This window comes from Microcaecilia unicolor, chromosome 10, assembly GCF_901765095.1.
Source record: "Microcaecilia unicolor chromosome 10, aMicUni1.1, whole genome shotgun sequence".
NCBI classification, from domain to species: domain Eukaryota; kingdom Metazoa; phylum Chordata; class Amphibia; order Gymnophiona; family Siphonopidae; genus Microcaecilia; species Microcaecilia unicolor.
The window spans coordinates 125,526,791-125,550,868 of NC_044040.1; the positions used below are offsets into that span (position 1 = coordinate 125,526,791).

At 49.5% G+C, this 24,078-nt stretch overlaps 1 protein-coding gene across 1 annotated transcript in view; it reads right to left on the minus strand.

Annotated features, from left to right (window-relative positions):
* Window positions 1-23,714, minus strand: part of YEATS2 (YEATS domain containing 2) — a 1,439,149-nt gene extending 1,415,435 nt beyond the window's left edge. Inside the window, 1 exon segment of the mRNA XM_030217135.1 lies at window positions 23,612-23,714. The gene's annotated coding sequence lies outside the window, so the exon portion shown is untranslated.
* Window positions 23,715-24,078: the final 364 nt, after the last annotated feature.

Here is a 24,078-nt window from a genome sequence, read left to right on the forward strand (position 1 = left end):
CATCCAGCCTGCAATGTCGGGCAAAAGAAAGCTTACAAGCCCAAGTTGCTGCATTACATATCTCTTGAAGAGAGAGTGCTCCAGTTTCAGCCCAAGAGGAGGAAATCGCTCTTGTAGAATGAGCCTTAAAGGCATCAGGCGGAGGCCGGCCAGACAGCAGATATGCAGAAAAAATGGCTTCCTTAAGCCAACGGGCTACAGTGGCTTTAGACGCTGGAGACCCTCTGCAATGACCTGACAACAATACAAAAAGGTGATCAGAGGTCCTGAAAGCATTTGACATCTGCAGATACTGCAACAGAGCACGGCGCACATCCAGGAGGTGCAACTGCCCAAAGGATTCTGGAAACTCGTCCCTAGTAAAGGAGGACAAATGGATAGGCTGGTTTAGGTGAAACGCTAAACCACCTTAGGCATGAAGGAAGGCACAGTACGTACCGTTACTCCGGACTCTGAGAACTGCAGAAAAGGGTCTCGACAGAACAGCGCCTGGAGCTCAGATACCCGTCTCGCCGATGCAATGGCCACCAAAAAGACCGTCTTTAGAGTCACATCCTTCTCCGAAGCTCGCTTCAGCGGCTCGAAGGGTGAACACTGAAGAGCCTTTAATACTAGCCCCAGGTTCCAGGCGACACTCAGGGGGAGTAATGCTGGCTTCGGCCTAACCCCTGGTAAGCCTTTCCTCAGCTCAGAGGTGCCCAGCTCTACCATCGGCTGCCTTTCAGGTGCTGTGGAGGACTTGCAGCTCATCTGCATAGCCTTTACAGCCTTCTCCGGGGTGACTCCCAGGTCCACTCCGATCCACTCAGGGCCTCCTCCGCTCTAGGTGCCGCACGGGGCATTTTTCTGTTTACATCTACTTTTCTCCCAGTTACTACTTATGGCTCCAGTACACTTTTTCTTCTTGGCACTGTCCCTTCCTAATTTGTTTCTCCATCTTAAACCACTGTACACTGCAGGAACACATTGTCCACCATCTGTATTCATCATCTCACCATCTCTTTTTTCCTCTACCTTTTTCTCAGCTCTCAACCTTAAACAGTTCCTTCCTTCTATTCATCCATCTCCTTTCTATCTGAGTACATCTCGCCTTCGTCGCTGTCGTCGTACCTCTCCTACTCTTCTCCTGTTGCGTTCTCAAGGGCCTTGGCATTCTGTCAGGTCCTCGAGGCAGGACTGAAGTTCGTGAGCCCTTGGGCCACTGCCGAGGAGCGGCAGCGGCAGGCAAGACCACCTCAGGACTGGAAACACAGAAGAGCAGTACTGGAACTCTGGACTGGAGTAGTACAAGGCAGGCAACTAGAACAGACGAAACAGGAACAGCTTCACCTGCACTTAGCCACTGTTCCTCCAGAGTTGAGCTCCGAAGTGCAGGTGGCCGGCAGGACTTGCAGGAACTGAAGATCCAGAGGACCCCCCCCTGGGTCTGGGATACACGAGGGAGACCAGACTAGGAACTAAACACAGACAGTGTGCTGCTGCACAGCCACTAGCAAGACCCAGAAGACAGACCAAGGAACACAAGGCGTACAGAAGCCTAGCAGGAGCAAGGACTAGGGCAGCACTAGGCAGAACGGGGATCCGGGAATACCCACAGGGTAAACCCTCTAGCTAGGTGGAGACAGGATACAGGAATAACCACCCAGGAAATACACACTAGCTAGACAGATACAGGAATCAGGATATACACTCAGGATATACAAGCAGGGTAGGCACACAGGCTAGGCAAGGCAGGACTTAGGGTAAAGAGAGCAAACCAGGAAGAACAGGCCAGGGGTCTCTGGGTCAGACAGGAGAACAGAGTAAACCAGGACAAAGGCTTCACCCCAACCCAGGGTAAGCCTGGAGCAGAGGCTTCATCCCAAACACAGGGTAAGCCAGGAAGGACCCGCAGTCCACAGACAAACAGTGGCAGGGAAGACCCCCCACAGAAGGACAACAGAGACACAGACACAGAAAGAAGCTGGGCTGGAACCCAGAGAGAGGCTAAGCAGTAGTGCAGCAGACACTTACTAACCTGACCTGGCCTAAGAGCAAAACACTTATGCAAAGGCCCAGAATGCCAGCACAGCACTTCCTTATGAAGGCTCTCACTCATGAGGTCACCAACAGCAGGACAGAAGCAGGAAGTACCTTGACTCCAAAGAGAGGATTGACACACATAGGAAGTGAGCCCACAGGAAAGATAAGCAGGAGCCATCTTGGAAGCTGGCATAGAGCCGGTGGCAGCCATCTTAGATGCTGGCTCCCTAGAGAGACATAGCCCACACAGGTGAGGTCTAGTGAAGCAATCAGGTTCATGCTGGAAGCAGCCAGCACACCAGGACAGAGTCAAGACTAACACAAACACAGACAGAAGCCAGCAGAGCTGCTGACCCCCAGAAAGAAGGTAAGGCTGAGGGTGGTCACGGCCACAGACGTGACATCTCCGTACTCTCTTACTCCTTCTCCTGCTCTCCGCTGGGGACATTAATCCCAATCCTGGTCCTCCACATCAGCTCTCATCCTATTTGTGCAGGTCACACTGTGATATCTCCAGTCTAATTTCTGTTCCTCTCTTCCCCCCTCCTTCCCTGCCTCTCTCTTGCGCTCTGTGGAATGCCCACTCTGTCTGTAACAAACTTTCCTAAATCCATGACCTCTTTCTCGTACTCTCCATCTGCTTGCCCTAACTGAAACTTGGCTTTACCCTGAAGACTCTGCTTCAGTTGCGGCCCTATGCTATGGAGGTTATCTTTTCTCCCATACTCCTCGCCCGGTTGGCTGCGGAGGTGGTGTCGGGCTACTACTTTCACCCTCTTGTAGAGTTCAACTTCTTCTTCTACCCCAGTCTCACTGTTTTTCTTCCTTCGAAGTCCACTCCATCCGTCTATTTGCCCCTCTGCCTCTCCGAGTAGCAGTCATTTACTGACCCCCTGATAAGTCCCTTTCTTTCTCTCTCACTGACTTTGATGCTTGGCTTTCCTTCTTTCTTGAGCCTTCATCTCCTTCCCTCATTCTTGGGGATTTTAACATTCATGCTAATGATCCCTCTGACTCTTATGCTTCGCAGTTTCTTGCTTTAACATCCTCTTTCAATCTTCAACTGTGCTCCACTGCCCCCACTCACCAGAACGGCCACTGTCTTGATCTTATCCTCTCCTCAAACTGCTCACTCTCCAGTTTCTGTGCCTCAACTCTTCCCCTCTCTGACCATCATCTGATAACTTTCACACTTAAACACCCTCCTCCCCAGGCCCGTCCAATCTTAACCAATACATGTAGGAATCTTCAGGCTATTGACCCTTCTACTCTGTCCTCCAATATTTCAAATCTCTTCTCTACCACTATATTATCCAAGTCTGTCAATGAGGCTGTCTCTTCCTATAAAACTATTCTGTCCTCTGCTCTGGATACTCTCACTCCTCTCATTCCCCGTTCTGTAAAACATACCATACCCCAACCTTGGCTGACCTCTAGAATCCGCTACCTACGTTCCTGTGCCCGCTCTGCCGAACGCCTTTGGCTGAAATCCCGTGCCCATGCTGACTTCATATATTTCAAATTTTTGCTGACCTCCTTCCAGTCTGCTCTTTTATTTGCCAAACAGGACTATTACATCCAGTTGACTAATTCTCTTGGCCACACTGAACTCTCTCCTCAAAGTGCTTTCACCTCCAACCCCCCCCCCCCCCCTCTTCACTTTCCCCCCAGACTCTGGCTGAGTTCTTTCATGATAAGGTTCACAAGATTAAACTTGAATTCTCGGTCACCTCCACCTCTCCTTCCCTTAGTCCACTCTCTCAACCCTCCAACCCCTGCTTCCTTTTCTTAAATCACTGAAGAGGAAACTACACATCTTCTTTCCTCCTCGAAACTAACTACCTGTTCCTCTGATCTTATTCCCACCCATTTACTTAACACTATCACTCCCTACTGTCATCCCGTTTATCTGTCATATCCTCAATCTTTCATTGTCCACTGTGACTGTTCCTGATGCCTTCAAACATGCCGTAGTCACACCACTCCTTAAAAAACCTTCATTGGACCCTACCTGTCCTTCCAACTATTGCCCCATCTCCCTCCTCCCTTTCCTATCCAAGATACTTGAACGTGCCGTTCACCGCCATTGCCTTGACTTTCTTTCATCTCAAGCTATTCTTGATCCACTTCAATCTGGCTTTCGCTCCCTTCATTCAACTGAAACAGTGCTTGCTAAAGTCTCCAAAGATCTGTTCCTAGCCAGATCCAAAGGTCTCTATTGTATCCTCATCCTTCTCGATCTATCTGCTGCTTTTGACACTGTTGATCACAGCCTACTCCTTGATACGCTGTCCTCACTTGGATTTCAGGGCTCTGTTCTTTCCTGGTTTTCTTCTTATCTCTCCCAGCGTACCTTTAGTGTATACTCTAGTGGATCCTCTTCTACTTCTATCCCACTGTCAGTTGGTGTACCTCAGGGATCTGTCCTGGGATCTCTTCTGTTCTCCATCTATACTTCTTCCCTTGGTACTTTGATCTCATCCCATGGTTTTCAGTATCATCTTTACGCAGATGACTCCCAGATCTACCTCTCCACACCAGAAATCTCAGCCAAAATCCAGGCCAAAGTATCAGCCTGCCTGTCTGACATTGCTGCCTGGATGTCTCAGCGCCATCTGAAACTAAACATGACCAAGACTGAGCTTCTTATCTTTCCCCCTAAACCAACCTCTTCTCCTCCCCCATTCTCTATTTCTCTGGATAACACTCTCATCCTTAATGTCTCATCAGCTCGTAACCTTGGGGTCATCTTTGACTCCTCCCTCTCCTTCTCTGCACATATTCAACAGACTGCTAAAACCTGTCGTTTCTTTCTCTATAATATCAGCAAAATTCGCCCTTTCCTTTCTGAGCACACTACCAGAACCCTCATCCACGCTCTTATCACCTCTCGCTTAGACAACCGCAACTTGCTTCTCACAGGTCTCCCACTTAGCCATCCCTCTCCTCTTCAATCTGTTCAAAATTCTGCTGCACGACTAATATTCCGCCAGGGTCGTTATGCTCATATTAGCCCTCTCCTCAAGTCACTTCACTGGCTTCTTATCTGTTTCCACATACTGTTCAAACTCCTCTTATGACCTATAAGTGCATTCACTCTGCAGCTCCTCAATAACTCTCCACTCTTATCTCTCCCTACATTCCTCCCCGGGAACTCCGTTTACTGGGTAAATCTCTCTTATCTGCACCCTTCTCCTCCACTGCTAACTCCAGACTCCGTTCCTTTTATCTTGCTGCACCATATGCCTGGAATAGACTTCCTGAGCCGGTACGTCAAGCTCCATCTCTGACCGTCTTCAAATCTAAGCTAAAAGCCTACCTTTTTGATGCTGCTTTTAACTCCTAACCCTTGTTCACTTGTTCAGAATCCTTATTTTATCATCCTCACTTTAATATTCCCTTATCTCTTGTTTGTCCTGTCTGTCTGTCCTAATTAGATTGTATGCTCTGTCGAGCAGGGACTGTCTCCATGTTCGAGTGTACAGCGCTGCGTACGTCTAGTAGCGCTATAGAAATGATAAGTAGTAGTAGTAGTAGAAGCACCCCTCTCAGAAACCGTGCAATGTCCGGATGTGAAGCCAGGGAGAGGCCAGCGACCTTCCCCCGAAAGCATGACAATGCTGCCACTTGAACACACAGGGAATTATACGCCAAGCCTTTTTGTAAACCATCCTGCAGAAAGTCAAGTATCAGCGATACAGAAGCCCACATGGGTGTGATCGCTTTAGAAGCACACCAAGCCTCAAACTGGCTCCAGATCCGAGCCTAGGCAAAGGAAGTGGAACGCTTGTGGGCCTGCAAGAGAGTGGAGATGACCTTGTTAGAATAGCCCTTGTCTCTCAATTGTGCCCTCTCAATAGCCATGCTGAAAGACCAAAGCGGCATGGATCCTCCATGGTCACCGGGCCCTGCGTCAACAGGTTCAGAACCAGAGGCAAAGGAAGGGGAGCCTCCACCAGCATCCGCCGGAGGTCCACATACCACGGCCGCCTGGGCCAATCCGGGGCAATGAGGATCACCACTCCTTGATGTAGCCGAATTCGCAGGAGCCGCCGCCCTATTAAGGGCCAAGGAGGGAACACATACAGGAGGCCTGGAGGCCAGGGTTGAGCCAAGGAATCCAACCCCGCCAAGCGAGGATCTCTCTGTCTGCTGAAAAAGGACGGGACTTTGGCATTAGTGCTTGACGCCATAAGATCCATTACGGGCTATCCCCATTTGGCACAGATCTGAAGAAACACTTCGTCTGCCAGTTCCCACTCCGCTGGGTCGATTTGATGCCTGCTTAGAAAATCGGCTTGCACGTTGCTCTGACCTGCTATGAGAGCTGCTGACAGAGCTGCAGATGTAGCTCGGCCCAGTGGCATATCTGAGCGGCCTCCGCGGCCAGTGCTCTGCACTGAGTGCTGCCTTGTCAATTTATGTAGGCCACTGCTGTCGTGTTGTCCGACAGAGCTCTGACAGCCAGTCTCTCCAGGGTTTTGTGAAAGGCCAGAAGCGCCTGAAATATCACTATCAGTTCTAAGCGATTGATGGACCACCCCGTTTCCTCAGGTGTCCATAGACCTGGGCATAGCTTCCCTGGCAATGTGCTCCCCAGCCCTTCAGGCTGGCATCCGTTACCACCAGGCACCAATCGGGAAGCGCTAGCGGCATTCCTTGCCACAGCATGCTGAGAGCCACCACTCCATACTAAGTCGGGCCGCAGGGAGCCACGTGAGTCTGCATTGATAATCCTGGGACATCAGAGACCATCGTTGAAACAGGGCAATGCAGAGGTCTCATATGCGCTCTCGCCCATGGCACCACTTCTAAGGTGGCCGTCATCGACCCCAACAACTGGACAATGTCCCAAGCTCGCAGGCGAGGCATCCTCAGGAGCAGACGGACCTGATTCTGAAGCTTGCACCGCCTTTGGTCGGGTATATAAACAAACCCCGAGACCGTGTCGAACCAGACCCCCAAATATTCTAGAGATTGAGAGGGGGTCAGGTGACTTTTGGGTATATTGACAACCCAGCCCAGAGACTGCAGTACTGAGACCACTCTGGCTGTGACATGATGACTCTCTTTTGCCGAGTCCGCTCTGATGAGCCAGTCTAGGTACAGGTGAACCCGGATACCCTCTTGCCTGAGAAAGGCAGCTACTACCACCATTACCTTTGAAAATGTTCGGGGAGCTGTGGCGAGGCCAAAAGGCAAGGCCCGAAACTGGAAATGTCTTCCCAACACCACAAATCGGAGGAGCCATTGGTGCGGGGGCCATATAGGAATGTGCAAGTAAGCTTCTTTTAGGTCCAGAGACGTGAGGAATTCTCCTGGCTGTACCGCCGCTATGATGGAGCGCAGGGTTTCCATGTGAAAATGCCGCACTCTCATAGACTTGTTGACTTCCTTCAAGTCAAGAATGAGCCGAAAAGACCCGCCTTTTCACGGCACCACAAAGTAAATGGAGTAACGACCGCAGCCGTGTTCGGCGGGAGGCACAGGGATCACCGCCCCAAGGTGCAACAAGACTTGTAGGGTCTCCTCTACCGCCGCCTGTTTGATGGCAGTACCGCATCGGGACTCCAAAAACATGTCTCTCACTGGGGCATTGAATTCCCATCGGTAACCTTCTCTGATCAGGTCCAGGACCCACTAATCCGAAGTAATCTTGGTCCACTCCTCTAAAAAGCGGGAAAGGCGTCCTCCTACTGCTGTAAAGGAGGAGTGGACCGGCGCACCATCATTGAGAGGGTCGCCCTTGAACTCCAGGCCTAGCACCGGCCGCTGCGGATCGCTTGTCCAAGTAAAAGGAGTTCCTCTGCTGAAAATGGGCACATTGAGTAAACCCAGCAGAGCGCCCCGGCCGATATCTTCTAGATTCACGGAAGCGAGGTCTACTACTACTACATTTCTAGAGCGCTACTAGGGTTACGCAGCGCTGTACAGTTTAACAAAGAAGGACAGTCCCTGCTCGAAGGAGCTTACAATCTAAAGGACGAAATGTCAAGTTGGGGCAGTTAAGATTTCCTGAATAGAGGTGTAGTGGTTAGGTGCCGAAGGCGACATTGAAGAGGTGGGCTTTGAGCAAGGATTTGAAGATGGGCAAGGAGGGGGCCTGGTGTATGGGCTCAGGGAGTTTATTCCAAGCATGGGTTGCGGCAAGGCAGAAAGGGCAGAGCCTGGAGTTGGAGGTGGTGGAGAAGGGTACTGAGAGGAGGGATTTGTCTTGAGAGTGGAGGTTACGGGTAGGAACGTAAGGGGAGATGAGGGTAGAGAGGTAAGGAGGGGCTGCAGATTGAGTGCATTTGTAGGTTAGTAGGAGAAGCTTGAACTGTATTCGGTACCTGATCGGAAGCCAGTGAAGTGACTTGAGGAGAGGGGTGATACGAGTATATCGGTCCAGGCGGAAGATAAGACGTGCAGCCGAGTTCTGAACGGACTGAAGGGGGGGATAGATGGCTAAGGGGGGAGGCCAGTGAGGAGTAGGTTGCAGTAGTCAAGGCGACAGGTAATGAGAGAGTGGACGAGAGTTCGGGTTTTGTGCTCAGAGAGGAAAGGGCGAATTTTGCTAATGTTATAGAGGAAGAAGCGACAGGTCTTGGCTATCTGCTGGATATGCGCAGAGAAGGAGAGGGAGGAGTCGAAGATGACTCCGAGGTTGCGGGCAGATGAGACGGGGAGGATGAGGGTGTTATCAACTGAGATAGAGAGTGGAGGGAGAGGGGAAGTGGGTTTGGGTGGGAAGACAATAAGCTCGGTCTTGGCCATGTTCAGTTTCAGGTGGCAGTTGGACATCCAGGCAGCAATGTCGAATAAGCAAGCCGATACTTTGGCCTGGGTTTCGGCAGTGACGTCTGGTGTGGAGAGATAAAGCTGAGATAAAGTCTAGATAAAGAGAGAAAGTCTAGAGGAGGAGGGAACCACCTGATCTTTGGAAGAAGGCCGCGGCCTATCCTCAGGTAACCACTGGGGTTTAGCATTCCCCAGGTCTTTAACAATCCTCTCCAACTCCTCTCCAAATAACAGAAGTCCCCAAAAGGGCAACTTCACCAGTCTTTTCTTAGAGGCCATGTCAGCCGCCCAATGCCGTAGCCATAGAAGGCGGCGGGCGGACAGCGCCACAGACATCTGTTTAGCCGAAGCTCTGACCAGATCATAGAGGGCGTCAGCTAAAAATGACAAGGCCGACTCCATGCGCGGTGCAACCTCAGCGAGGGACTCCGCACCATCCACGGGCTATTCCACTGCCTGTTATAACCAAGAAAGGCAGGCTCGAGCAGCATAAGAACTGCAAACAGACGCCCTTAAGGCTAGGACTGAAATCTCAAAGGGCCGTTTTAGCGCTGATTCCAGGCGCCAGTCCTGAATGTCCTTCAGGGCGACCCCTCCCTCTACTGGGAGGGTGGTCTTTTTTGTCACCGCCGTGACTAAGGCATCCACTTTAGGCATCCCAAAACAGGCCAAGTGCTCCTCACTCAGAGGGTAAAGATGCCCCATCACCCTAGCCACTTTCAAGGGCCTCTCTGGGTCAGCCCATTGAGCAGAAATAAGCTCTTGGATGGAGTCATGCAAAGGGAAGGCTCGAGCAGGCTTCTTAGTACTCACCTTCCTCGGATTTCCAGAGGAGGCCTCGCCTTGAACACGATCATCAATAGAGAGGGCCTGTAAGGCATCAGAGATAAGCGCTGGCAGCTCATTGCAGTGGAAAATCCGAACCGCAATGGGATCATCCAGCTCCAGTGGCAAACCCGCACCTTCCTCTGGCTCCTCAGATCACGAAGGCCTGCCAGATCCCTCAATCCCCACAGCCCGACCACAGGGGGGAAAAGGGAGGTGCGCCACTCTCTGACGGGGAATTTACCCCTCTGTGTTTAGCGTGCATCCAACGCTCAGGGGCATCCACTCCTGACATCTGCCCCGGGTCATCATCAGTCGGAGGGAGACCAGGTAGCAACGTAGTGTCAGACACCTGTCGCAGAGCTCTTCTCAGCATGAAGGCTTTATGTAAAATAAGCACAAACTCAGGGGAGAAAAACTCAGCCTGACCTCCCGTCTCCGAATTAGGAGCTACGGAGAACAAAGCGCCTCTGGTAGCCTTGGCCCGAGGCATCCCTCTGCTCACAGACTCCGCCGCAACCGCGGGGGTCGAGCCATGCGGCGCTTCCAAGATGGCGCCCGGTGCCAGCTCCATTGAGCGGGAAGACTCATCGCTCGCCATACTCGTACTGGCTCTACCGTCTATACAGCACGTTTTACAGAGCCCTGCTGCTGATCTGCGCTTGTCACAACAGGAACAGCGCTTAACTCCCTCTGCAGTCAATAAAAGCCTCAGAATAGCAGCGCATAAAAAGCACGGTTTTTTTTTTATGCTGTGAGGAAAGTTGGAGGCAAACAGCTACAGAGGTACTCCAGAGGCAGTAGAGGATGGGAAAGGCGGGGACAGGGCGAACCTCTATGCCTACATCCACAAGGGGGAAGTGGGAAAGGCAGGGACAGAGCGAACTTATGTGCCTGCATCCACAATGGGTAAAGGCAGGGAAAGGGTGAACCTATGTGCCTTTAAAGTGGGCACCACCAGCCACAACACCCCAGCTCAGGCCAAGCACAGGAGCCTCCCCAGGCAGAAATTTTCAAGAAGCTGAACAAGCTGCATCCTACCCTGCTGGGAGATAGAGAAATACTGAGAGGCAGATGGAGCTAGCCGTCCTAGAGGCACTATGGTTTTCAGTGTTGCTGGTAGGTGGACACAACCCACTTGTAATGGATTCATCTGCTGCTGCTGACAAGGAATTATTAAAGAACAAGTACAGAGTAGAGGCTCTGAAATACTTTCTTTACAGGTGGATGCACGATTCACCTCCTTCCTTTTAGGAATGGTATAACAGGCTAGATTTGTTAGTGTTATTGGAGTTTCAAAGTGCAAAGGGATCTTTGAAACATAGGAAAAAGGTTTTGAAAATTAGGGATTTATATATTCAATCCTTATCCATTTGAGCTCAAAGTACAATAGTAAATACCTTGGGAGGGGGAATTCTACAGCTTTGTAAAAGGTGTTTTCTCTAGGAAGGGCTGAATGTTGGGGTTAGATGCTGACAACCTGTATTTGCGTTTTACACCTTGGAGAGCTATAAGAGTTTGTCCTCCATGTTCAGTTATTTGCCTTTCTGTTGGGGCGGGAGGAGGGTTTATCTGTGATGGGAAATGGGGAGAGGGATAGTTATTCTGCTAAAATAAAAATGTGAATGTTATTTGAGAAACTGTTTTATACGTGTTTTATATGCACAATAAAAATGTTTAAACTTACATTATTTGCTTTTTTGTGTGTTTCGGGGTTCTCTTATTTTTGTTTTAACTGTCTTTTTCCCCTAAAAATGGGGGAATAATGCTAGACCTTATGCACCTTATGCCTGGAATAGACTTCCTGGACCTATACGTCTAGCTCCATCTCTACCTGTTTTCAAATCTATGCTGAAAACCCACCTTTTCACTGCTGCTTTTTAGCTCCCATTACTTCCCTCACCCGTAACTGTCTTGTCTGTCTGTATTATTTAGATTGTAAGCTCTTTTGAGCAGGGACTGTCTCTTTGTATCAGGTGTTCAGCACTGCATGCGTCTGGTAGCGCTATACAAATGCTAATAATAATAATAGACCTGACAGCCAACCCACATTAAATTAAAAATGTCCTATGAGCTGTTTGGAGCTGTAGGAAGAGGGGGGGTGACCCCAGAAGGCATACAAGAGGGCAGAAAGGAGGGGATGGGAACAAACCCAAACATATCACCAAGTCATTGCCCATGGGTGATGACTTGGGGCTGCGGAGTGGAGTTCCGCAATCCACTAGGTCTGGTCTGTGAACCGCAAACCTGGAAGGCCATTAGGCTCCTCCAAGCGGTGCAGCCTTAAACTGCATAGCTGAGAGCTAGCCAGGGACCAGGTGCACCAGCTCACACAACTAACCATTTTGCTGGAGGTAGAGAAAATACAGGAGTTTTCCACAGAGCACCATCCCTTTTATTGATGAGGTCAACGGGAAAAGTCAGTTCCTCTACTTCTATCTACTATTAGGAAGGGAATACAACTCAATCATATAGGATATAGTGCAGACAGACACTAAAGAAGGAGGAATTTCCTAACTCCTATGCTGCAATGTATGTACTGTAAGTTTCTATGTTGCAGAAGCTGGAACTGCTTCTGTCACAGAAATGGACTAGGTGAATTTTATGGAAGGTGTATTTCTCTGGAATCCCTAGTCTAATATGGCCCATCCATTTTCAAACTTGTGTCACTGTTCTTCCCCCCCCCCCCCCCCCCCCCAGTATCCACCTACAACTACCCCTACACCCTACAAACTTACCACGCCCCCAAAATACGCTTTCCAGAACTGCCTAATCAGCAGCAGAGAGCACTCCCAAAAACTACCCTTCTACAACTGTCCCACCACCTCACAAACTGTCAAACCTTTTAATCTACACCTGCCCCGCAATCACCCCCACCTCTAAAAACTACCTTCCGCAAACTGCCCCATCACTCCACAAGCTATATACCCCCTCCATTACTATCCCCCTCCTGCAAACTGCCCCACCACTCCCACAGACACATTTCAGAACACATACATTACGTACAACACAGATCTACACACACACAAAATTCCTTAACTGATTTACTGCATTTTAAGTCATCCAGAAAAAGTTAAAGTTCTTTGTTATTTCAACTGAAACCTCCTGACTAAATTGTACTATTTTCATATTGGTTGCTATGTATACTTGCATACAGTATCTGTTGCCATGGGAAGAAATAGTTTAAAGCAAACTAGGCACACTCCTGAGGTCCAAAGTTTAAATGGGGGGGGGGGGGGGGGGGAGGGGCTGATAAATGTGCTCAGGATGTTAGCACTGAAAACCACCTCACTTTTTTCAGGATTTTTTTTTTCACATATCCGGATGCTAGATAGATGACTAACTAACATGGCTGGACATATTTTCAGAGTTTAAAACGTATCTGCAGACCTCCAATCCTCCCTTATACGGATTAGCCTGCCCTGCTTGCCTCCATGGTTACCAGCAGCAGAGACCCCAGGTAAGATGAAGTCAACTGGAAGGTTTGTGGGGGTGGTGCACCAAAAGGCAGCTCTAATTACAAAGATTGTGCACTGTCTGCCTGATGTAAAGGTGGCAAACCTCATGCTTCACAAAGGTAAGATTTTAGACAGTCCAGGGCAGGAGTTGACTGCCTCGGCAGATGTAGATAGGAAAATATGGTAGCCAAAATTAGGCTGTTAGGTGGAAAGTTGAACTCCAGAACCTCCATGGTAATATTTTCAGAAATGCTCCATATTCTATGCACAGGACCCAAAAGTCAGGGAGATCTCCAGTCTCTAAATCAGTGGATGAGGCAATGATGCACAGATGAGGGATTCAGATGATGAGGCAGCCTATTCTGAAAAAAATGGACTCCACCTTAACCACAAGTACATAGGTATCACCATACTGAGAGACTGAAGGTCCATCCAGGCCACAAGTATCTGGCAAGATCCCAGAAGAGTAAGGTAAAATTATGTATCATACCTGATAATTTTCTTTCCATTAATCATAGCTGATCAATCCATAGACTGGTGGGTTGTGTCCATCTACCAGCAGGTGGAGATAGAGAGCAATCCTTTTGCCTCCCTATATGTGGTCATGTGCTGCCGGAAACTCCTCAGTATGTCGATATCAAAGCTCCATCTGCAGGACTCAGCACTTAGAGAATTACACCCACAAAGGGACACTCTGCCCAGCTCACCACCGCCGAAACGGGGGAGGGGAATTAACCCAGCTCATCCCCACACAAGTGGGGGAGGGGAATCCGTCCAGCTCATCCCCGCGGAGCGGGGGAGGGACACCACCCCGCCGATGCGGGGGGGATCTGGCTTATCCTGCAACCGCAACCGCGGGAGGAGCTGACTGACCCTAACACCGCCGAAGCGGGAGGGGTACAAAGCTGCCCTACAGCCGCATGAAGCGGGAGGGAGCGCCGGCAGAATTTAGGTCTCAATCCAGCCCTGTAAAACGGAGGGGAGAGGAATGCAGCAGCTCACTGTAACACAAAATCGTCTCAACTCCTGAAGAATCCAATTGAAAAAACTTGAACAGGAACTGAAGACTAAACTTGAACCTGAAATGCAACCAGAATAAAAACAGTACAGATATCTGGGGGGGGCTATGGATTGATCAGCTATGATTAATGGAAAGAAAATTATCAGGTATGATACATAATTTTACCTTCCATATCATCATGCTGATCAATCCATAGACTGGTGGGATGTACCGAAGCAGTACTCACCCAAGGCGGGACATAGAAATCCCTGACCGCAACACTGAAGCTCCAAACCGGGCCTCCGCCCGAGCAGCCACAGTCAAGCGGTAATGCCTGGAGAAGGTATGAGCCGATTCCCAAGTTGCCGCCTTGCAAATCTCTGCCAAGGAGACGGACCCGGCCTCCGCCATCGAGGCCACCTGAGCTCTAGTGGAGTGAGCCTTCAGCCGGATAGGCGGCACCTTCCCCGCGGCCACATAAGCCGCTGCAATGGCTTCCTTGACCCATCTTGCCACTGTAGGCTTAGCAGCCTGCAGACCCTTATGAGGACCTTCAAACAGGACAAACAGATGATCCGACTTCCGGAAATCATTGGTCACTTCCAAGTATCTGATGATGACTCGTCTCACATCTAGATATTTGAGAGCAGAGTACTCCTCTGGGTAGTCCTCCCTACGAAAGGATGGGAGACAGAGCTGCTGATTCACATGGAAGCGAGAAACAATCTTGGGCAGGAAGGAAGGCACTGTGCGAACAGACACTCCTGCCTCAGTGAACTGCAGAAAGGGCTCTCGACATGAGAGTGCCTGGAGCTCGGAAACTCTTCTGGCTGAAGTGATAGCCACCAAAAAGACTGCTTTCAACGTCAGGTCTTTCAGAGATGCCCTCAACAAGGGTTCAAAAGGCGGCTTCTGCAAGGCTCTTAGCACCAGGTTGAGATTCCACGCAGGCACCACTGAGTGCAGAGGAGGGCGCAGGTGATTAACTCCCTTGAGAATGCGCACCACATCTGGCTGCGAAGCCAGGGAAGCACCCTTCAGGCGGCCCCTGAAGCAAGCCAGAGCCGCTACCTGGACTTTAAGGGAACTGAGCGACAGGCCTTTCTCCAGACCTTCTTGCAGGAACGCCAACACTGAAGAAACTGGAGCAGTGAAGGGAGAAAGGGAGCCTGCCTCACACCACGATGCAAGGTACGCCAAACCCTGGCGTAAGCAGTAGAAGTAGAGCGCTTCCTCGCTCTCAGCATAGTGGCGATGACCTTGTCTGAGAAGCCTTTCTTCCTCAGACGCTGCCGCTCAATAGCCAGGCCGTAAGACCAAAGGGGGAGGGATCCTCCATCACCACGGGACCCTGATGCAACAGGCCCTGCTCCGCCGGCAGTCGCAGCGGTCCGTCCACTGAGAGCCTGATCGTCCGCATACCAGGGACGTCTGGGCCAGTCCGGACCCACCAGGATTACCCGGCCCAGATGCTTTGCCACCCAGTCTAGTACCCTGCCCATCTAGGGCCAGGGCGGGAACACATAGAGAAGCTCCTGTGTCGGCTACTGTTGGAGAAGAGCATCTACTCCCAGAGATCGAGGGTCCCGTCCTCTGCTGAAAAAGCGCGGCACTTGGCAATTGGCCGATGACGCAATCAGGTCTAGGCTCGGCTGGCCCCAGCGCTTCGTGATGTCCAAGAACGCCTGAGCCGATAGCTGCCACTCTCCAGGATCCAAGGTATGGTGACTGAGAAAGTCCGCCTTGACATTCATGACTCCAGCAATGTGGGCCGTCGACAGCTGTTCCAGGTTCGCTTCCGCCCACTGGCATAGATTCATGGCCTCCTTGGCTAGAGGGGTGCTCTTGGTACCTCCCTGGCGATTGACATAGGCCACAGCCGTGGCATTGTCCGACAGGACCCGTACTGGCTTCAACGCCAGTACCGGGAGAAACTTCAAAAGCGCCAACCAAATGGCTCTGAGTTCCAGGAGGTTGATAGACCACTTTGCCTCTGCAAGAGACCAGAGCCCCTGCGCTGTCCTTCCCAAGCAATGGGCTCCCCAGCCCGTCAATGAGGCGTCCGTCGTGACAACAACCCACTCCGGGGTCAAAAGAGGCATCCCTGCGGACAACTTGTCTGTCCTCAGCCACCAGCTCAGCGCCTTGCGCACCGCTAGGTCCAAGGGAAGGGGCACAGCGTAATCCTCCGACACGAGTCCAGCGCTGCAGCAGAGAGAGTTGTAGTGGTCTCATATGAGCCCTGGCCCAGGGCACTACTTCCATCGTGGCCGTCAGAGCCCAACAGCTGCACATAGTCCCAAGCCCGAAGAGGAGAGGCTACTAGGAACTGGTCCACCTGAGCCTGAAGCTTGACAATTCGATTGTCCGGCAGGAACACTCTGCCCACTTGGGTGTCAAACGAACTCCCAGATATTCCAGGGACTGAGTCGGGCGCAGCTGGCTTTTCTCCCAGTTGATGATCCACCCCAGGGAGCTCAGAAGAGCAATCACCCGGTCTACAGCTCTGCCGCACTCTGCATAAGAGGGGGCTCGGATCAACCAGTCGTCCAGATAAGGATGGACTTGTACTCCTTCCTTTCGTAGGAAGGCCGCGATGACCACCATTACTTTGGAGAAGGTCCGCGGAGCAGTAGCCAACCCGAACGGGAGGGCTCTGAACTGGAAGTGTCGGCCCAGGACTGCAAAACGCAGAAAGCGTTGATGAGGAGGCCAGATGGGAATATGCAGGTAAGCTTCCTTGATGTCCAAGGATGCCAGGAATTCCCCTGCCTTCACTGCCGCTATAACAGAGCGGAGAGTCTCCATTTCGGAAGTGCCGAACTTTCAAGGCCCGATTGACCCCTTTGAGGTCGAGGATAGGCCGTACAGAACCTCTTTTCTTTGGTACCACAAAGTAAATAGAGTAACGTCCCTTGCCAAGCTGATATTCTGGCACCAGAACGACCGCACCCAGGCGGATCAGATTGTCCAAGGTCTGCTGCACTGCCACAGCTTTGACCGGAGACTTGCAGGGAGAGTGCACAAACCCGTCTCTTAAGGGTCGGCAGAACTCTAGCTTGTAGCCGTCTCTGATGACTTCCAGCACCCAAGCGTCTGAAGTTACCCTGGTCCACTCGCCCAGAAACGAGGACAGGCATCCTCCAATCTGCACTGGGCCATGGACCAGGGCCCCGTCATTGGGTACGAGACCCTGGGGGAGGACCGGAGGAAGCACCTCCGGGACGGCGGTCTCTGCGAAAGGAATGCTGCTTGGGGGAGAAGTTCCTTTTGAAGGAAGAGGGGGCAGAGGAGCCCGACTTGCTCGGGCGATACCGACAGGCTTCCTGAAACCGTCCTTTGGAGTTACCGGGGCGAGCACTGGCCCGAGCCCTGACCTCTGGTAACCTCTTGCCCTTAGACGTGCCGACATCGGTCACAATTTTGTCCAGCTCGACCCCAAAGAGCAGCTTGCCTTTAAAAGGCAACTTAGCCAGGCGAGACTTAAAGGCGTGGTCAGCAGACCAATGCTTCAGCCAAAGCCACCGCCGCGCAGAGACTGTCTGAGCCATACCTTTAGCTGAGGCTCTCAAGACATCATACAGCAAGTCTGCCAAATAAGCCAAGCCCGATTCCAGGGCCGGCCAATCAGCCCTCAAGGAAGGATCCGAGGGGGAAGCCCGCTGCACAATCGTCAGGCACGCCCTGGCCACATAGGAGCCGCAAACTGAGGCCTGCAAACTTAAAGCAGCCGCCTCGAAGGACGACCTTAAGGCCGCCTCCAATCTTCTGTCTTGGGCGTCCTTTAGGGCTGTGCCACCTTCCACCGGCAACGCCGTTTTCTTAGTCACCGCAGTGATTCAAGAATCCACAGTAGGCCAAAGAAAGGCCTCCCGTTCACCTTCAGGCAGAGGATAGAGGTGGGACATAGCCCTAGCCACTTTGAGACTCGCTTCTGGGACATCCCATTGAGCCGAAATCAAGGTGCGCATGGCCTCATGCATGTGGAAGGTTCTAGGCGGGCGCTTCGTCCTCAGCATAATGGCAGAGCCAACAGAGGCTGAGGGAGAGACGTCCTCCGGAGAGGAAATCTTTAATATGCTCATGGCCTGCACTAACAGGTTGGGCAAATCCTCTGAGCGAAAGATCCGCGCTGCAGAGGGGTCATCCGCTCCATCCGAGCGGGAATCCGTCTCCTCCAAGGAATCCCCAAAGGACCGTTGGGAGAACTCAGATACGCTGCCCTCATCTACATCAGAGACAGAGTCCTCTAGGGCCTGGAAATCTACCCGAGGGCGTTTGCTTCCGGAGGCCTCAACCCCTTTATCAGACAGTGGGGCAGGGGCAGCGTTTTGCATAAGAAAAGCCTGATGCAGCAGCAAAATGAACTCAGGGGAGAAACCCCCCAAACAGTGCACTTCTGCAGCTTGGGCCACGGCCCTAGCCGCACCCTCAACCGGCGCTCGCAAGAGCGGGGGAGAAACGTGCTGCACATCCAAAATGGCGTCCGGTGCGAAACTCCGAGAAGGAGCCGCGCGGGAAGAACGGCGCTTAACTTTGGCCGCTTTCTTACCGTCGCCCGAATCAAGGGCGACCATAGTATTAACGTCTCCCAGCTCAAGGGCGGCCCAAGAAGAAGCCGTCCGAGCAGAGTGGCCAGCCAACATGGAGTGGGCGAGCAGCGGGGGATGGGCGCTTATGGCGGGAAAAACCGCCGCACTGGAGGAAGAACCGGGACACTGACTGGCCTCCAAACTAATGCTTAACAAAAGCGATTCAGGTTTTGAAATCCCCGCTAGACGCACCCACGCGGTCCGGGGAGCAAATCCTCGCGCCCTCGCCCTCCGACGCCATAAGCCACGTGGAGACCGAACGGGGAACCCCCTGCCCGCTATAAAAAGGTAAAATTACCTGCTTCTCGCTCCGAGCTATAACGAACTGGTGTCCCAGTGAGCAGCTGCAATAAACGTTGAAATAAACGCCCTTAAAGACGTCCAAATTTTTTTTTTTTTTTTTTAATGGAGCCAGCAGGAGGGGGGAGAAAAGGAGGGACCTGGCACCACCAGGTTTGCACTTGCTCAAGAAGAGCCCTCAACCCCAGGTACTCAACAAAACTTAAAAATTAGGCTTGGAGACCTAGCCAGAGCTGCTGCTGTGTGTGACCACCACCTGCTGAGATAGAGAACATACTGAGGAGTTTCCGGCAGCACATGTCCACATATAGGGAGGCAAAAGGATTGCTCTCTATCTCCACCTGCTGGTAGATGGACACAACCCACCAGTCTATGGATTGATCAGCATGATGATATGGAAAAAGGGATTTCATGCTGTTTATCCCAGGAGCAAACAGTAGATTTTCCTAAATCCACTTTAATTATGGTTTAATGACTTCTCTTTTATGAACTTGTCCAACCCTTTGTTAAAGCCTGCTATGCTAACTGCTCTTAACACATTCTCTGGCAACAGAGTTTAATTTACACATTGAATTAAGAAACATTTTTTCCAATTTGTTTTAAATTAACTACTTAGCAGTTTCATTGTGTACCCCATAGTCCTCGTACATTTGAAAAGAGTAAACAAGCAATTCATGTCTACCCATTCCCACTCGACTCATAATTTCATAGACCAGACTGCTGGCGCTAACATTTAAAAGGGAGATAGAGCAGTTTTTAAACTAGAATTTGTGGGAGCAGCTTTTAAACTATAATCTCTGGGAAAGCCAACAGTAATCCAGGAGCATATGGCTCGGAGTGAGGTGTCTTTGAAGGATGCTACCAAAGCAGGGAAGTTAGGGCATCCCAACAGAGAGAATACAACAAAAGGCAAAAAAGTCAGTCAGAAGCCTAAGGGAAGCGTACAGTAAAGACTGCAAATTATCCCTTTCAGCTGCTAAGCAGCCGGTAGATACAAACAAAACAAACAAGTTGAACTGTCTGTACACAAATGCTAGAAGTCTTAAAAAAAAAAAAAAAAAAAAAACAGGATGGGAGAAACAGTACATAGATGAAGAGGCAGATATAAAAGGCCTTTCAGAAACCTAGTGAAAGTAGTATAACCAATCAGATACTGTGTTACCAAAATACAAATTATACTGCAATGATAGAGTGGACAACTTGGAGGAGAGATGGAACTATATCTTAAGAAAGGAATGGAGTATAACAGAATCAAAATTTAGCAAGAAACATAGGCCACCATTTGTAGTTAACCAACAGCCAGAAGATCAAAAGCAAATGCGGACGCTAGAAGTCAATAGTACCCTACTAGCACCCAGGTTTGCTTCCACCTGATGATCAGAGCTGGCCAGCACGTGAAACGCACTCGCAAGCTCTGATCATTAACTGCATGCAACCCTCCCTCTTATTTATTTATTTATTTATTGCACTTGTATCCCACATTTTCCCACCTATTTGCAGGCTCAATGTGGCTTACAAAGACCTGTTATGGCGTCTCCATTCCAGGTAAAAGATACAATTGATGTGAAAAAGAGATTAAGGATATCAAAAAGAGAACTAAGCAATCAGTAATAGAAAGACGAGAGTCAGAATAAGGGTGTAGTAGCGATGTGTTATAGTTGGGCTACGGGTTCTCTTGGTAGGCATTGTTGAAGAGATAGGTTTTTAGAGATTTGCGAAAGTTATTTCATTAATTGTTTTCAAGTTAGTTGGTAGTGCATTCCACAGCTGCGTGCTCATGTAGGAAAAGCTGGTCGCATGTGTTAGTTTGTATTTTAATCCTTTACAGCTGGGGAAGTGTTAGGTTGAGAAACGTGCGGGCAGATCTTTTAGCATTTCTGGGTGGCAGGTCCACGAGGTCTAGCATGTAGGTCGGGGCATGTACGTAAATTATTTTATGAACAATCATGCAGATCTTGAACGCGATACATTCTTTAAGTGGGAGCCAGTGTAATTTCTCTTAGGGGTTTTGCACTTTCATATTTTGTTTTTCCAAATATGAGTCTGGCTGCGGTATTGACCATCTTTAAATCTAGATTGAAAGCCCACCTCTTTAACATTGCTTTTGACTTGTAACCACTTGTAACCTCTCGCTTCTACCTACCCTCCTCTCCTCTTTCCTCTACACATTAATTGATTTGCTTGCTTTATTATTTTTGTCTATTAGATTGTAAGCTCTTTGAGCAGGGACTGTCTTTCTTCTATGTTTGTGCAGTGATGCGTACGCTTTGTAGCGCTATATAAATGTTAAATAGTAGTAGTAGTACTGTTTGGAGTTTCTTGATAGTCTGTTCTTTACAGCCAGCGTAGAGTGCATTGCAATAGTCCAGGTTGCGAAAAATGGCCCTTGGAAAGAAAGGTTTTACTCTTTTGAGTTTCCACATGGAGTGGAACATCTTCTTAGTTGTATTCTTCACGTGGTTATCGAGTGTGAGATTTCGATCAATGGTGACTCCAAGAATTTTCAGAGTGTTTGAGTCGGGAAGGGTAAAGTTTGGTATAGTTATGGTGGTGAATTTACTTGTGTTATGTTGCGAGGTAAGTATAAGGCATTGTGTTTTTTCTACGTTAAGTTTTAGCTGAAATGCATCCGCCCAGGAGTGCATGATTTGGAAGCTTTGGTTGATATCATTGGTGATTTCCTTTAGATCATGTTTGAACGGGATGTATACCGTGACATCATCTGCATATATGTAAGGATTGAGGTTTTGATTGGCTAGTAGTATCATCATTAGGTTGAAGAGGATTGGTGAGAGGGGGGATCCTTGGGGAACGCCCCATTCAGGTATCCATGGGTCTGATTGTTAAGACCAGATATAATTTACTCATAAAATGTTACTTCGGGTGCCTCCTCAAAATGGTGGCGGGATGCACTGGGCAGCGTTTAACCCTTATATGGAAGTTAAGCCCTGCCCAGCACATCTCAAGATGCACCAGGCAGGGCACCGCCCATTTTGAGGAGGTACCCGAAGAGGAGGGAGTGCTAGTCCCTCCCAACTACTACAATGAGGTAGGCCGTGGGCAGGGGGCATCGCAGTCCACTGGACCACCAGGGCATTTTAATTCCTGTTGGTGGGTGGGAAGGGGTGAAGCTAATGGTCCCACCAGGGCATTTTGGTTCAAGTTGGCGGGTGGGGAGGGTGAAGCTAGCGGTCCCACTGAACCACCTGGATTGTGTTTTGGGGATGGGGAGCCTGGAGGATTGTGCCTTGGGTGCATGCTGAGGCACAATCCTCCCGCAGAAGTATTCCTATAAATCGAACTAATAGCGTGCTTAAATTTGCATACTATTAGCTCTGATCACAGGGGTGTTAAAGCCCCACGCTGTCCCAGTGCTATTTTTAGAGCGTTGTTTGGAACAGCGCAGGGCTTCTGATCATCCGTACATAAGAGCACAGTTTGAATTTGGAAATAGTCTTAACCCCCTGATGCAGCAGTTGGTTAACTGCAAAACAGTGGCCAACGTCGAGGATACCATAAAACTAAGCTGAGAAGCTAAGCCAAATTTTAATTAAAGCTTTTTTTAACATGTTAATTACAAATAAAGTTTGAGTGAAAGTAGGGAGGTTGGAAGGTTTTTACGCCTATAATAGATACATGAACATGTAGAAAAGTATAAAGGCACCTGTCAAAAGTCTGAGACTTTATGGTAAGACTGAACACAGTGTTTTATAGTGAAGTATTACTGTTCTGGTGATTGGTTTGTGCTTCACTTCCCTTTTATCTGAAAATGCTACATAAAATGCACTCGATGTTTCAGAGATTTTGGAGACATCAGACTAACTTGGTGACTACAGCAACAATTGTATCTCTTGCTTTGAGATCAAAGACTGATTGTTAAGACCAGATATAATTTACTCATAAAATGTAAAATTAAGATGTTTCCAGATGTTACTATAGAAACTCAAATATGGCAGGGAATTTGCTTCTTAGACTTAGTGTACTTCACTAAACATACCAAGTATATTTTTTTCAACCAACTCAATTGAGTGTCTAGCTGCTTAGCTTCCATTAGTTTCAGTGACTTTCGATGCTCTCCTAACGTTCATTGAGATATTTAGTTGGTCTACCATCCTGCCTCTCTTTTCCTTGTATTTCTTAAAGAAAATTAGCGAGAAATATATTTCTTATTCATTGTCTCCCCCCCCCCCCCCCCCCCCCCCCACAGAAAAAAAATATGGTGGATTTGAAGTGCTTTGAAATATTAGGGCTTTCTTTATTTCCTCTCAAGTTTCTTTTTCCTTCCACCCACCCACCCCCACTTATACATATAACTCTCTGTACACAAGAAAACTAGTTTCTCAAAGTAAAAACAAATGGACAGCAGCTATAGCTATAAGAAAGCCTAATTATAAGCACTAGAAAAACGCACTTAAGAAATTAAAAGCTATGGATGGCTTTCACAAAACATAAAGCGCAGAAATAACAAGTAGCACGCCGAGCACCCCTCTCCCGCAATTCGGTGTCTGGCATCTTCCCCTCTCTCTTCCACTCTCCTCGTGTGCACGTCATCTCCCGATACCCAGCATCCCTTGCCCCAGTCGCGGTCCGGTAACTCATGTGCACTCTGTTAACTCCTATACACCACATCCTACCTTTAAACTAGACTTTAAGGCCAGCAACAACAACCCCGAAGCAATACTTCTTTAACGCCAGCTTTCTGCCTGCCGGAAACAGTAGGAAGAGGTATCACAGAGGGCGGGACGCGGGTGCTGGCAGCGGAGCGACGTCAGTCAGAGCAGGGCCGATATAGCCAAGGAGATTGAAGAAAACAGGAGACGGGGTGATGTCATAACGTTGAAGTAAATTAAGTTTATCTGTGTTTCCCCTTCCCTGCGCAGCCGTCATCTAGTACACTCAAAGCAAAGGAAGCAAACCTATGAGCTGCTGCATCCTCGTTGTCGTTCTTTATTGTTGCTAGCATTTTTATTTAGTCTCACTTATATTTTCAAACATGCTGGCTTGTGCAGCATATAGATGTACACAGAGAAAATATTGGTTTCATCGGTTAGAGTGTTGCAGGAATTACCACTATTGTTAGCAGAATCTGTGGTACTTCAGG